Raw genomic sequence first — 16497 nt, forward strand, 5'->3', positions numbered from 1 at the left:
GAGTCCACATTCACACTCAAAAGCACAATCCCTAGTAAGGCCTTGCAATGTTGCAACCCACTCCCGATTAGTTTGACCGGCCGTACGTTTTGTACGAAAGAACGTATACCTTTTTGCAACGACATTTACTGTTTCTTTGAAATAGGCATCTAACGCCGACAAATTTTCTTCGTAGGACAGAGTCGCTACGTCACGTCGGGGAAACAATTTCACTATCACACGGTAGGTGGACACACCTACACAGGCCAATAAAAAAGGCTGCCGCTCGTTACCTTGAATTCTGTAGGCGGCGAGATGAAATCCAAATTGGCGTGACCACTCCGTCCATGTTTCCTTAGCTGGGTCAAATTGCCGGAACGTGGGTGCAACAGCATGTTGTGGCTGCGGTAGCGGGGAAGCGGCGGCTGCCGCATCGCTTTGCATTGCACGTTGACCCTGGACGAGCTGTCCAAGGGCAATCAATAACGCCTGCGTCTGCTGATTCTGCAAGCGATAAAATTCGGACAGTACATCTGGCGAACCCATGACACAAGTAAATGTAAGCAATTAGAAAGAACAAGACCCTTTCCGTTGACTCATCGCCAAAAATGTTGTGTCTAGACAAGACAGCCTAGACACAATGAGAGGAAGCCGAAAGGCACGCGCTAACCTAAAGCAGGATGGCGCAAGGTCTGAAACAGGATACGTAATGAATGCTATAAAGAAAAGTACTTAGCTTCTGGAATACTTAACTTTAATCCATCCTTTTGGTACATCTGGAGATTGTGGCGATACAAGTGAGACTCTTTAGATACATGCAATGTTACTAATGGCGCCTTGCTAGGTCGTAGCCATTGACTTAGCTGAAGGCTATTCTAACTATCTGCTCTGCAAATGAGCGAGGCTTCGTCAGTGTGCATCGGTAGCTACGTCGTCCGTACAACTGGGGCGAGTGCTAGTCCGTATCTCGAGACCTGCCTTGTGGTGGCGCTCGGTCTGCGATCACACAGTGGCGACACGCGGGTCCGACATGTACTAATGGACCTCGGCCGATTTAAAACTACCACCTAGCAAGTGTGGCGTCTGGCGGTGACACCACAGTTTTCATTCATGATTTGCTCAATATGATCTAATTTCTATCGTGAGATAATTTACAATAAATACAAGTTATTTACAATATCGCTTTTGATTCAGTAGTTGGTGGTAGTTATCCGTCACTGTCACATTAATATATTTTATTCATGTTTAATTTCGGCCTCTACCCCAATAAGAATACTACAACATCAACAGTCCAATGTCGGTGGTGACGGGCCCAGGTGAAGCGTAAAGTTTTGTGTCGTGCAGTCGTCAAGGGTACACGAGTGGGTCTTCAGCTCCGAAAGCCCATATCGATTATGTTTTGTTGAATGGTTCGCACGCAGACAATTGTTGATGGCCCAGCATTGAAATCTGCTGCAATTTGCGCAAGTGTTGCACTTCTGTCACGTTGAACGATTCTCTTCAGTCGTCGTTGGTCCCGTTCTTGCAGAATCTCTTTCCGGCCGCAGCGATGTATGAGATTTGATGTTTTACCACATTCCTGATATTTACGGTACAGTCGGGAAATGGTTGTACGGGAAAATCCCCACTTTATCGCTACCTCGGAGATGCTATGTCCCACAGCTCGTGTGCCGTCTGTAACACCAGATTCAAACTTCCTTAAATGTTGATAACCTGCCATTGTGGCAGCAGTAACCGATCTAACAACGGCGAGAGACACTTATTGTCGTAAATAGGTGTTGCCGACCGCTGCGCCGTATTCTACCTGTTTACATATCTCTGTATTTGAATACGCATGCCTATATCAGTTTCTGTGGCGCTTCAGTGTAGAATGGTAATGTTTTTGCAGTGTGATGACTACAGAAGCAGTTCTTGCGATACTACTTTTGAATCAAAGCTGACATCAGATATTACAAATTTAAGGGAAAATTAGCCTCCTAAATTGAAGTAGAACAAGCTGCTTCCTTTAAGCGCTACCGCACCACGTACGTCCTTTGAACTATCGGATAAGCAGGACATCTTAATATCTGGGAACTAGTGGCCATTTGGATGCCGATATGGTTAATTTTATTTTTCTTCCTCTCTCTCTTCTCTCTCTCTCCCTGTCTCTCTCTCTAGCTCTCTCTCGTTTCAGAAGTGAACCATGACTTAAGTAAACGACAGAAATGAAATATAAAGATAAACCATTAATCTATAATCATATTATCACATACTGTGCCCAACAACAAGTAAGAATTCAAACTCATTCATTCCCTTCCTTGGTGCAACCTCTAGAGAGTTGGAGCTTACAAACTAGGGACGAAATTATTTTGTCATCCACATCTTCAAGTTGAATAACGATCTTTACAATCCTCCTCTCGTTCTGTTACTCTTGGCGTGAAGTCTCTTGTAATAGTCATTTACGTGCTGTCAAACGATGCTTACTGGAATTATCCTGTAGGTATCTCTCATTCTGTAAAAGGAAATAGAATGCACCTCGAAAACTACTGGAGTATGAGACTTTTACAAATATCACATGACAGTTCTGAACAATAGATTGCAGAGGAAAAATCTGAGGGATGCATTGTCATAAATGAGGGGAGGGGGGGGGGGGGGTGGTTGGGTAGTCTGGAGGAAGAGACTAAACAGCGAGGTCATCGGTCTCATAGGATTAGGGAAGGACGGGGAAGGGAGTCGGCCATGCCCTTTCGAAGGAACCATCCCGGCATTTGGCTGGAGCGATTTAGGGAAATCACGGTAGACCTAACTAAATCTGGATGACCGGACGCGGGATTCAACTGTCGTCCTCCCGAATGCGAGTTCAGAGTGCTTACCACTGTGCCACCTCGCGCGGTCATAAATGAGGGCGTAAACAAAAGATTAAAACTATTCAGTGCACTTAGTAAAATAAGGAAAACTCTACACTCGTTATCTCACGGCAAACCGGCTCCCTTTAAACGTGGAGCTATCGACCTTCCTGCGAAAGAGACCCTGAAAGACAGAGAACACGATGGGTACCGGAACAAGCTAATTTACCGAACTGTTGAACAAAGAATATGATAAACGATGCTTAATTAAAGAGTTTATATAGTCTCTGCAGGACATTCTTTTCACAGAGAGTACCGTACTTTCCAAAGATTGTCTATCGTTTGTACTTAGTAATTTTAATAGCTACGTTTTTCATTACCGTCTCTGTATCCCGTTATAATTGATTCATCTACACGAAATGAAATTCAAGTAAAGAAATTATCGGTATTCATTTCTTTATTTAACAACTATTTTTTTTAGATAAATTCTTTACGAAACTTGGGACACTGAAAGTTTGCTTTGCTGATCAAAGCTTCGCTTTTCAATCTTTATTGGAAATATTGATATCAATAGGCACTTTTTCATTATCCGACATGTTACTCATCTAAGGGAAAGCTGTCGTCGCGTCCTTGTAATCTGCTTATGTAATAGAATGCAGAATCCTGGACACTTGTAAATTATTTGTGACACTTAAAAGTCGTCGTGCGCTTTGTATGTACTTACAATCCCCGGTATCGGTAGCTTCATCTTTTTAGCTGACAAATTATTGTTAATGATAGATTTAATCACCATATGTAGTATCGGTTTCATGTGTATTTGTATTTCGTTCTAGGGCAGTCCTTCATGGATAGACTCCTGCTTCTCATGTGTCCTATGATAACATCGAAGACACCGAACAGCAAATCAGTAAATCTCCATTCATGTTAAAGCATTGCTTACGTGGGTTCAATTCTCCATTTCTACCAATGCTGTAGGTTTATTAGTTTTGAGATCTCTCCAATTTCGTGACCGATTGTCATTTGTCGATCCTTTAGAAGTCATCATGCACGTCCAGTTTTGTTTTCCACGCTACCATCACGTCGCGATGTCATTAATTAAGTTTTAATCAGTATAATAAATAAATGATGCCTTTAATTATACGGTTTATTGAGAGTACCGAATTCCGTGTTGGCTCCATGCACAAACTTATTTCAATACGCCCAAGTAACGGAAGAATAAGCACAGACATTCCCTTGTAAGTGGGTGAAATGGGAAGACGGCCAGAATAAGTCAACGAAATGTGAGATCCGAACGCTCCAGCAGCCAGATTGCTTTCCGAGGAGTGTAGGGTGCTCGCACCTAGACTACCAGACAGTCTGAAAGGTTCTTTTTCCCTCATGAATTTAAATTCGTTTCTTTCACAGTTAATTTCTCGGACGCTGAGTTCTTGCTTTTGCAGCTTTTCTGCCTGACGATCTATGGCGATTAAGAGAAAGTCACTGCTCGCTTACGACGAGGTTTTATCAGCTTAGATTTTGTACTCGTACCGTTGCTCACGTAATGAAGTTCCTCATCCGACCTACCTGTATTTATGGTCAATAACATATGCAAAGAAGAGCGATTAATTTTTCTGTTAATATCTGCGACAGTAATACTATAAACTCAAAAGATGTGTGTGAAATCTTATGGGACTTATCTGCTAAGGTCATCAGTCCCTAAGCTTACACACTACTTAACCTAAATTATCCAAAGGACAAACACACACCCATGCCCGAGGGAGGACTCGAACCTCCACGCCGGGATCAGCCGCACAGTCCATGACTGCAGCGCCTTATACCGCTCGCCTAAACCCGCGCGGCACTATAAACTCACAAGAAAGCTATGTTTAGATGAGTAAGTTTATACCAGGTAAAAATATTTCGCATTTCTTATTAATTTTCTTTCATCGTGTGTAACAATCTTTTTGTAACTTTGCTTTATGCCAGTTTACCGAAGTGACTACGTTTTCTCATCTCATTGTTAGTCACCATTTCTGCCCTCTCTTCGTTAGGCATTTCAGTTCCCCAATATTTCATGTAGTTGACTGTATAATTTAAGAATATTGTTTTACCTGATTTCCCTACCCCATCCCTTTTGGTTATTATCGCATGAAAATTATTAACACAATATTATTATTCTTATTATTGTTATTACAACTATTTCTCCTTCTCTTTTACTCTTATTCTACGGGGTCATCATATTTACACGCGCTCAGCCACTTTTAGTGACAGCTGATGGCAATATTAGTGACATCTGATAGCTGGATATCCTTCCTGACGCCGACACTCCCTAGTGACGGAATCTACGCTCCCCATCTGTCTGCGTCCACAGAAAGTCTCATGTTCAAGTGTTAGGACGTTTTCTAAGTGTTTGACTAGTGTGGAATTGAGACGGGACGCGGGTACCAGCCCGGCATTAACCCTGCTGGATGTGCGAAACAGCCAAAGGCTACATCTAGCCTGGTGGAATCAACAGACCCAGTCAACAATACGTGATGTGCATTCGATCCGTGGCAGAATCACCTCCCCGAATCCTCGGAAGCAGCACGTTAATGCGCTGGAAGAGTCCGCTAACACCACATTTTTTTTTTTTACATTTAGTAAAATCAAAGGTTCTTAACTACCAGTAGCAGCTTTCTGAAGACTGCTTTAAATTCTTTGCAAACTAGCTGCATCGCACAAGCTGAAAATGGTTTACTGCTACCTTCACAACTCATAACACTGTCAAGTGGTAAAGAACATATGATTTCCATTAGCTGAGTAGTTTCTTACTCATGCAGAAATAACTGTAGTGTTGACATGAATGTGGTAGCGTGTGGATATCAGTTTCAGCTGGTAATGTTGGTGTCTCAGTTTGTGTTTGTTGTGAGAGGGAGTCGCTGTTGTCTAACACGATCTGTTTTCTGGTAACAACTACAGTCGACAGTGAAAAGTGTTGTTTAACTTAAGTTAGACCGTTTTTTAAATTAATAGTGACAACCATACACCATATTACGTTGTGTAATGAGCATAATCAGATAAACTGGCTAAATACAAATTTTGGCTAACATACATTCTGTTTAAGCTAGAGTATCCCGTGCTTCTGCTTTGCAGGAGGAACCACTGCTCACCGTACTCCAGTTAACTTAGTCAGTCAGTTCGGAGTTTTGGTAGTTTTTATACATCATACGGAGCCCAATCTCAAATTGTTTGAACATGATCAAGTAGCCAGCGCATATGGTTTTCGAGATAATCAATCCGACATTCGCACGAAGCTGTTCATGTAAACCAGAGATACCTGTATAAGGGCGATAGATCAGGATTTTGAACTCTGATTTTCCTGAATGCGAGTCCACTGCGTCGACTCTCTCTCTAAATGTAGTGAAGTACTTTTTCTCACAATACAAGCGCACTTTTTCCCATCTGCCAGAGCAAAAAACTTTTTCGGCCCATAGTTTTTCTCTTGGACATTCTTTTTTCTGTACTTCATTTCTTTCTAAATTTACCTTCTTTCTTCAGTCATCATTAGTTTTTCCTGTTTTACATTACCTTAAAATACCTTCGATTTTATCTAATAATACCTCCATTTTGTTTCGGCTGTATGAATATAGAGTACTGTTTAGTTGTGCAGCGTTTGATGTATTTATCTTAACAGAACAAACTGTAATGTACACTTAAGTTTTTTGATAATTTATTTCAATATAAAAGCGCACGATTTTCAAATGAATGTTCCTAGCGCTATACTTCAGTAATTAAATTATCTTCAGACTTTAAAGAGCGTAGTAGAGTAGCGGAGACATGTTAGAATTTCATGTTCGGTTGACAAGGAGTTAATTAGGAACGAAAAAGGAAGAAAGTTAGGGTTTAACGTTCGTTGACAACTGTCATTAGAGACGGATCTCATTAGAAGCAGTGCATATATTCGGTTAAGACTAGGGTGGGGAAGGCCCTACACTTTTCAAAGTACGTGATGAATCTGTCAGTAACCTTTATCTATTTAGCGAAAACTCAAACCTCTGTGGTCGGACAAATATTTGATGCCACTCTTCTGCCTTACCTTCCTGGTTGCCTCACTCTATGGCTGCTAAGTATACATCGTGTAATTACATGTCTTGCCATCTCCAGTTGTCACGCGGCTGCTTCAGCTGCTCAGGTATAGTTATTATCCGCGGTGATGCTACGAATAAGGCGGCACCATACAAAACATCTAATTTGACTTCATTGTTTAGTTTGAAAGCACTGAGTTAAGAAAAAAATAAAACCAGAGACAACAGGATTTTCATGCACATTGTTCGCTACATTCGAAAAATTCCACTTGTACCGAACGTATCGTACGACCAACTACTAATTTTGTTACCAGTCCCTCTTTTCGCCTCTGTGTAAAGGCTTAAGCATAGATAGAATACAATGATGGTCTCACGAATCGACTTCGTGCTAGCTATCTGATGAAGTGAGCATGATGAAGGAAAACAACCAGTTATTCTAATGGGATAGATGCAAGTTAAATAGTTCATAACAGCTGCATGTTGACTGTTAAAAGTGGAATGGGCTAGACAGTAAACTAGTAAGTGCTGAAAAACTTCCCTCGGAAACAACTTACTATTGTGAAACACGTATCCTTAAATCTCCTTGTGTAGAAGATATTTGTTTGCTTATGATGTACATCCCCTTAATTAGTTGCTTTTTCCATATCACACAAAGTGTTTTCGCTGATTATCACCCAGAACGAGGAACTGGCTCCGATGCTGCCAGCGATACTTTTCCACAGCTGGCGGAGAATTCTTGGCACGGTTGTAGACGTCTCTGGCATCGTCTGGAAACCTTTCCGCAGCCGCAAAGACTCTCGTGATTAATCTCTGTCCAAAGTTCTCTTTGTTTCTAGAGTGAAGTCAGCCTACCGTAACAAGGAACAAGTGGGGCCACGTATCAAGCGTAACTGATTTTCCTATTGTCTACCTCAAGGTAATGCACTATTTTCGTCTGCACAGTGAGTCAGCTGCCTAAGCAGTTTCCATGCCAGATTACCGTAAAATAAAGCAGATTTGGGACTCTACCTTTTGAGCCACACACACACACACACACACACACACACACACACATTGACACCCACGTAAACATACATAAACGAAAACAACTGTGCACGTTAGAAATGAGATTGGTAATTGTTACATTTTTTTGACAGACCAAAGCTCTTCGACCATAACGTCTTAAATAATGAAGTATATTCTAATCCATTTGGTCTCAACACACCACTTGCTCAACGGCGAAATGAAAGTGACGCTTTATATTACGATTTTAACGTGTATAATAACTTGCACCCCAGGTAACTTTGGTTCTGCTTTGTCCCACAGCAACATTCTTCTACCAAAGATGAAATTTATTCATGAAGAAGAAGAAAGAAAAAAAAATATCTTCTGCTAATAGTTCTGAAATATTTGCTTTGATGGGAATTTTAATTTTAATGAGGGTTTGCTGGGACACGAATACATCATTATTTGATTTATCTATTGGGATGAGCCCGTAAATTAGGAACTATAAACAAGGCAAGGGACTGCAACTATTGGAAATTCTTCATTGTAGTGACAATGGCACCAGTCCAGAAAGACGTGCAAGTGACAAATTTGCGCCGTTGTGTGATGTATTTGAAAAATTGTTCAGAAGTGGACTTCACAATACGCGTAATAAAATACTATGTCTTTTCGTGGGTCGTTGCACATTTAAACTTTTCCTCAAAGACAAACTTGGTAAATATGATATACAGGGTGATTATACTTAAAGTTAAGCCGGCCGGTGTGGCCGTGCGGTTCTAGGCGCTTCAGTCTGGAACCGCGTGACCGCTACGATCGCAGGTTCGAATCCTGCCTCGGGCATGGATATGTGTGATGTCTTTAGGTTAGTTAGGTTTAAGTAGTTCTAAGTTCTAGTGGACTGATGACCACACATGTTAAGTCCCATAGTGCTCAGAGCCATTTGAACCATTTGAACTTAAAGTTAAACTTTCAAACCGCTGTAGAAATAACACCACTGGTCAGAATAACGTCAAATTGCAACGGAATATTATCGGAGAATGGGAAAACGTATGACAGAAGATAAATAAATAGTTACAAAATGAAGCAACAGATGGCGCTGTAAGCATCATAGTTTAATAGTGGTCGACTAAAAATGACAAATGAATCATACAGCAATGCCTAAGGTGTACGTTTGACGTTAAACAAACTGTACTACTCAATGTGCATGGGTATCCAGTGTGATACTGTTAGTACTGTAAGAAGATCCACCACGGCAAGGTCATATCACATCGAATGGGAAAAATCGGTTTTCAATTGTCTTGACGCCAAAAACCGTAAAAAAAGCATCACTCACATCGGTTTTTAACTGTCCTGGCACAAAACCGCATAAAGGCATTCATCAAAATCAAATCGGATTATTGATTTCCGTGTGACTGATGCAAAACATGTTCATTACGCTGTCCGTCGTTTTCTACAACAAGTTGAAATAGGAAAACAGTATGTTCCACAACATCGAAGTGTTTCCGAGGTCACGTTCAGAATGTGTTGCGCAGTGCGTGCCTTCAATGCAGCTAAGTTTGCTATCGGAACTCTGAACACAACATCTTTCATATAACCCCACAGCCAGAAGTCACGCGGATTAAGATCAGGTGATCGGGAGGCCAGGCTGTAGGGAAACGCGGCTGGTAAGTCTAGTATTTCCGAAATGGCGCTTCAGCAGCTGCTTAACTGGATTTGGAATGTGCCATCTTGCATAAAAATTATCCCATCAACTCATCCATGCTGTTGGAGAGCTGGAATGACGTGGTTACGAAAAAACACACCCATAGTGATGGTACAGGTAACAGGACCGGAAGCACCTGTCTCTTCGAAAAAATATGGCCCTATGATAAATGATGCCATAAATCCGCACCACACAGTGACCTTTTCAGGATGAAGTGGTACTGGTTGATTTGCGTATGGATTTTCCGTTGCCCTTATTCGGAAATTCTGTGTATTGACATATCCTGTCAGATGCAAGTGGGCTTTCTCTGTCCACAAAATCTTCCACGGCCAATCACTGTCCACTTCCATGTGAGCAAGAAATTCTAAAGCAAATGTCTTTGTTGCTGGCAGGTCAACAGGAAGCAACTCATGCACGTAAGTTATTTTTGATGGATAGTAAAGAAGGATGTTTCGTAGGATTTCACGCACCATGCTCAGGGGTATGCCCAATGCTCCGGCAATTCTCTGTGCACTACAATTTTGCACACCACCACTCGTCTCCTCCTGCAATGCTGTGGCCACTGCTTCCACTGACGTAGAATCAACTCGTTTCCTCCCTGTACCAGACTGCACACCAAAAGAACCCGTGTTTTCGAATTTTCGAATCATTTTCTGCGGACACACAGCAGTCATCGGACCAAACCCTCGTCTCCTACTTTCCAAACTTTACAGAAGCTCTCCTGCGAACCTGCAGAACCAGCACTCCCGAAAGAAAGGATATTGCGGAGACATGGTACTGGCAGAAGTAAAGCTGTGAGGACGGGGCGTGAGTCATGCTTGGGTAGCTCAGATGGTAGAGCACTAGCCCGCTAAAGGCAAAGGTCCCGAGTTCGAGTCTCGGTGCGGCACACAGTTTTAATCTGCCAGGAAATTTCAGGAACTAAGTTGTTGAATAAACTTCCTCAGTCTCGAAATAAAAAGGAGATAGCCATATTTATTGGGATGGCGAATTATTTTCGCCGTTTTGTTTCTCATTTTGCCCAGATGGCCGCTCCCCTGAATAACAAGAAGTGGGAGAAATTTGTCTGGGGGAGAGCCAACAAGCGTCCTTTGAAGCTATCAAGACCGCAATCATCAGCCCGCTGTGACATCCCGGATTTCGGCAAGGATCTATCGCTCAAAGTGATGCCTCCAGTGCCGGTATTGTTGCAGTGTTGTTGCAGAAGGATGAAGGTATAACATGCCCATTAGCTTTCGCGTCCAGAAGATTGCCTGGCACCGGGATAAACTGCTCCGTTTATGAGTGCAAGGTGCTGGCTGTGCCTTTCGCCTTAGAGATGTTCCAGTTCTATCTTGAGCATAGGGAATTAGATCTGGAGACGGACGATCAGGCCTCAAAGTTAAGTGTTAGCTCGACCCAGGAAAACTGGTAGGATTGCCAGGTGGACGCTCTTCATCTCCGTTTTCCATTTCAAGTTGCGGCACATAAAAGGCACTGACAGCCTAATCACCGATGCTCTCAGTCGCTGATTTCAGGAGAAGGGGCTATCGAGAACAAGGGCGTTAGTAAATCTCACCCGGTTGTGTATCATTGTATCTGAAGTTCCCGAGTTGTTTGTGGACCTCAAAACCAAAGGGATTAAGTTCCCGTGTGGGGTCCATTATAAAAGCAACTCTTATCCTGTCGTGAGGTTAACGACTACTCTATCAGAAATGGCATACTATTAAACGCGTTAACATTGCTGGAGACTTTAAAATTTCTTTGCCTCGTTAGCTAGTACCTCCCGTTTTCCTTTATTTTCATAATTCTCATACTCGGCCATGTCACATAACGATATCAGGCGACTAGTGAGTAAGTGTGGAGCCTGTAAGAAGGATAAGCTTACTAACAGTGTTTACAATCCGAGCGCGATGAAACCCCTAACGGACAAACTCTTTATCGATTACATAGGGCCTTTTCCTCGCACCAAGAAGGGGAACCAGTATATTCTGGTGGCTGTTTTCCAGATTCGTGTGGTTAATCCCTAGTCCTGGGTCACAGCGACCATTACAATTGCACCTCTGGCGAACGTCTACAGCTGGTTTGGACCCCCTACAGTTCTTGTTAGCGATAACGCTCCAGCGTTTGTTTCCGAACGGTATAAACAGTTTTGCATTCGTAACGCCGTTAAGCACCTAACGGCCACGCCAAATTACCTCTAGGCATCGTTTGCCACGATAATGAATCGCAACCTCAATGTAATCTGGGTTCGCAGGACAGAGAGGATCAGGTTGTGGAAAGGGGCCAAGGTCAATCACTGTTAGTTATACAAGAAGACACAACTTTATTCCTCAAACCAATGCAGTTTTCTCTTTAAAATAACAAAGATCAATTCACAGCTGAGGACCCAAGTAACTTCTCCAGAATAAGTTTAAATGATTCCTTTTAAAACACCAGGAGGTTTTGAAGATAAGCTTTTACACAGTACAACAGAAAAACATCTTAAGAAAACTTTAAGTGTCTTGTCAGCTGAAGGCCCAAACACATACTCAAGAATAATTAAAGACCACCTTAAGATAAATATTTACAAAACACTGCTGAAGGCCGTTTCAAGAATTCAGGATAATTAAAGAGAAACCTTACAGACAAGGATTTATATATTAAAGCCACAGATTCTGAAGCAAACGCGGCTGAAGGCCTAAATGCAGAGCAACAAGAACTAAAAAAAAAGAACGTGGCTGAATGCCTAATCTTAAAATAGTTGTCCTGAAGTTCGGCTGAAGGCCATATACTAAACATAAAACAGACAATATTAATACACGGTTGAAGGCCTGGCACAGTACCTGCGACCAAATAAAGTGACAATCACAAACAACAAACAGTGGTGCTCAGAAGTGTTCCAAGGGTCGGCCTGGGGGGGGGGGGGGGGGGGGGCGGAACTCTAACAGCAGTATAGGTGAGACAGGCAGCCAAGCATATCACTAAACAATCGGGTTGCAACAAGACCTAGGGATGGCTGAAGAACCAACCAACAACCTACTCAATTCCCTCTGTCACAACCGACCAACTACCTTTTCCAGTACGCAGACAGCATTCATCTGCTCAATGGAAATCACAGAAACTACACACAGTTCCACATAAACACACTTGCACAAGAACTCGGACAATCGTAAAAGCAAGCACCGTGGAACAACAAGGACGAATCAGTTCGACACACAGAGAGTTTCCACAAGCTGTCTGCGACCAAATACACGTCGTCCAATGAGACGACCGACCGAACGATCAACCCAAGTCGTTCCCGCTCAAGTTACGTGTGTGGCTGCCCAAAGCAGACTGCAGCTCCAAGCCGACTCAACTCCATGTCCGTTCGGAACTCGGAGACACAGCGACCCAGGCAACCTGGCTCGGACCCATCCATGCAGAGGTAACTCTTGCCCATTTGCCACAACTTCTCTGTACAAGGAAGGAACCGACCCACGTCCGGAACGAAGACCAACTGACGAGGTCCAGAAACGGTCGAAAGACCAAATACACGTCGGCCGATGAGACGACCGACCGAACGACCAACCAACGGCCGTCCCGCTTCAAACTCCTTCCGTCGGACAGTTCATGTGTGTCGCCAGCGGTCGGCGAGCACTGGCTGCCCGCACCTCACTGGCGCTCCACTCCCGACTTCACTGCTGCTGCTTCCGGACTGAGCTCCCCACTCAACTGCATACACGGCAACCCGTAAATGCTCTCGCTCGCTCCAGAGACAGAACCACAGTGCACTTATCGATAACCGGTGCTGCTGCCACTCACGGGTAGGTAAGGCAGGAAGTTAATGACGCCAGTAAATGGAATAAGAAAACGAGGTGACAGTACGGTAAGAGAAGATAACAAACAATAAACGGGATGAACACAAGCCGCGCACGGCTGACTCAAGTTGGCTTTGATCATTTACCATCATAAGCCTCCGAGTAAGTTGGATACCACCTTGCATGGCTCAGTTTTGCATTTAACGCTGGGCAGCACGAAGCATCCAAGGCAGTTCCTGCCGCTCTCTTGTTTGTGTAACCAACCAATTCCTCTCCATCCAACTTGTAAGATATCAACACCTCCAGCCTTCGTCTGCTACTCTTGAAGATCTTATGGAAAACTGGGAACGGACCAGGAATAGCATTACGTTAGCTACCGCTGCTAGGTATGAGGATATAACAGGAATAGACGCCCCTTCAGTGCAAGGTAGGAGATGACGTTTTCGTGAAGAGCTGTACTAATCGGGTGAGGAGTGGTGCCAAGCACGGGAAGTTACTCCTCATCTCATAGCCCCATGCTCTATCCTCAAAATTCTGGGTCCAGTTAACTTGCTTGTCAGGCATCTGGCCACTGGTAAGATCCTCAGCACCTTAATCAACTTAAGCCCATTAATTAAGCTTCCCCTCCTTCTGTAGTCTGTCCCAGTGAGCATTAATTTAAGTGGAAGGATGTTGAGTCGTGGCGGGGTTTGTGGCGAATTCCTGGCGCCACTAGCTCAATCTGTCGTGTGATATCCTTCACGTTTGAGCCCACTAAGGTCCTCGCTCGCGGTTGTTGATGGGGGATTGACGTTTTGTGACATTGCGAGTTGGCGAGTGATAAGAGAGCGAGGAGGACAATGCGAGAGGTCCACCGGACGAATAAGCCGAGCACTTGCGCAAGCGTCTTGAGCACGGAGTCGGTGAGTGGTAGCTGGCCGTATTGTGGCTGATTTCAAGTGCCATTTTCGTGTGTAGCCGGGCCACCCAGCTCTGGGACGTGGCACACCGAATGTGTTATCGATAGCTACGATGCCACAGTGTAGGTACAAGTTCTTAGGTTGGCACTACGACAACGATACCGACGACAGCGCCATCTAGCCGGCGCTGCGCAGCTCTACGAGCCCAGCTCCAGATTCTGCCCATTTGATCAAGAGCAGACGACTAAGCAACTTAACTTCTACTTCATAAGGGGCTACCTAGGGCAGACTTTGCCCTTTGATACTTCAATGATAGTTTGTCCAACTAGTAGTAACTGTTAGCTTTGATACATGAACGGCTTCGCACCTACGCACTCATCTGTACGCAAAGTATTACTATTATTTGTATATGTTCATACACCAGTAAAAGAGCTTTAACCGCCGGCCGGAGTGGCCGAGCGGTTCTAGGCGCTACAGTCTGGAACCGCGCGACCGCTACGGTCGCAGGTTCGAATCCTGCCTCGGGCATGGATGTGTGTGATGTCCTTAGGCTAGTGATGTATAAGTAGTTCTAAGTTCTAGGGGACTGATGACCACAGCAGTTAAGTCCCATAGTGTTCAGAGCCATTTGAACCGTTTTTTGTTTTGTTTTGAGCTTTAACCTATACGCAGTACCGAAGGACTTCACCTTTTCCTGCTCCTACTCAAGTCCTTCCCTCTCGGCCTATTTTACAGAGCCAGTTCACAGGAGCAGATCCACGCGCCGCCTGTCCAGGCGAGATACAAAACCGAAGACAGAGTTGAAGCCAGTTTCGCTGGGCTGAACTCTGGGCCCCCTTTGAAACTGGAAAGCTTCAGCATCGGTTCGTGAACTCTGGACAAGTTTAAGATTTTGAGGTCTTAGCTGTTATTATTGAAGGCCTGCCAGTCTTCTGTTTGCTTTTTACTTAACTGAAGCGAATATTAAAGAAGACCTGCCTGTTTCAGTTTAGTAATTTCACTTAACTCAAGGTGTTATTATTGAAGTCCTGCCTGTTTGCATTTGGTAATTTTGCTTAACTGAACCTCTTATCATTGAAGATCAGTCGGTTTTCTATTTGGTAGTTTTACTTAATTGAAGCTGTTATTAAAGAAGGCCTGCCTGTTTGTTATTTGGTAATCTCACTTTTCTGAAGCTGTTATTGTTGAAGGCCTCCCTGTTACTTTTTAATTAAATTAATAGTTGTTATTAATCAAGGCCTTCCTGTTTTTATTGCACTACTATTGAGATCTAATATCTTACTGAGTCTGTGTTGTATGTAACTGAAATTGAGATTGTCAAAGTTCTACCTGTTTCAGGGGTATTTATGTCAATAACGCACTATCAGGAAATGAGACATGATGGTACATGTGCCCTAACCTTTCACCTTACTCCCCTTTATCCATAATTGTCGTTTTCAACTCCGTGTTTTACTTTCAATCTTTTTGCTCGGTTGTACGTCTGTTCCTTACGTGTGGTGGTCATTACTGGTAGTAATTTTGGTGCTTCCTACTGCTGCTAAATAAGCAGAATTTTTTATATTTTTGTTTTACTTATTTATTTTTAATTAAATAAAACAACAAGTTTACTGTTACCGGTTACCAGTCACAGTGACTGGTAACAGTGAACTTGTTGTTTCATTTAATGTCAATAACAGTCACGGTAAAGCCCAAAAAAATATGTTCGCATTTAAAGTTATTTTTTTTATTAACGGATCGTGTTAGTCTCGACTGTGATGTAGCCATTTAGCGTGAACTGGTTACTGAACTTAGTTACCCAGGTTTTCTGATGTGTGTAGCTACAGAATTAGAAATCTGTTGATAGAACTTCCTTGACGTTTCTCTGTCTCGTTCGTTCGATCGCGTTACATCAGCCAGTAAGTGCAGTTCTCCCGGTGGATAATATAGAGCCAGTCGCAGAGCCCTGTTCTAAACTTGTTGCAGCCATTAGATATGAGTGAGCACCGCCGCAAGCACCTACTTCATACTCGAGGGCATTGCTTTTCGTATTTCGCTTTTGTAGACAACAAGATCGGCATGTGTGGGGAACATAGAGGGTAGTCTGAGAACTGAGTATACGAGGTTGGTTTGATGTCTAGTAAATTTCCATGAGGGAATGGTCGTAAAGCTTGATTATTGCAATGAGCGTATGACAATGTACAGCGCACAGTTCATTGTTGACAGCCGCCTGAATCGGTTAGTATGTCGACTACGACTGAAAATTGAGAAAACAGTGTTTCGTACTGATAGTAAACATTTTCATTTTAGTAGAAGGACTGCCGCGCAAAT

This window comes from Schistocerca americana, chromosome 7 (assembly GCF_021461395.2).
Source record: "Schistocerca americana isolate TAMUIC-IGC-003095 chromosome 7, iqSchAmer2.1, whole genome shotgun sequence".
NCBI classification, from domain to species: Eukaryota; Metazoa; Arthropoda; class Insecta; order Orthoptera; family Acrididae; genus Schistocerca; species Schistocerca americana.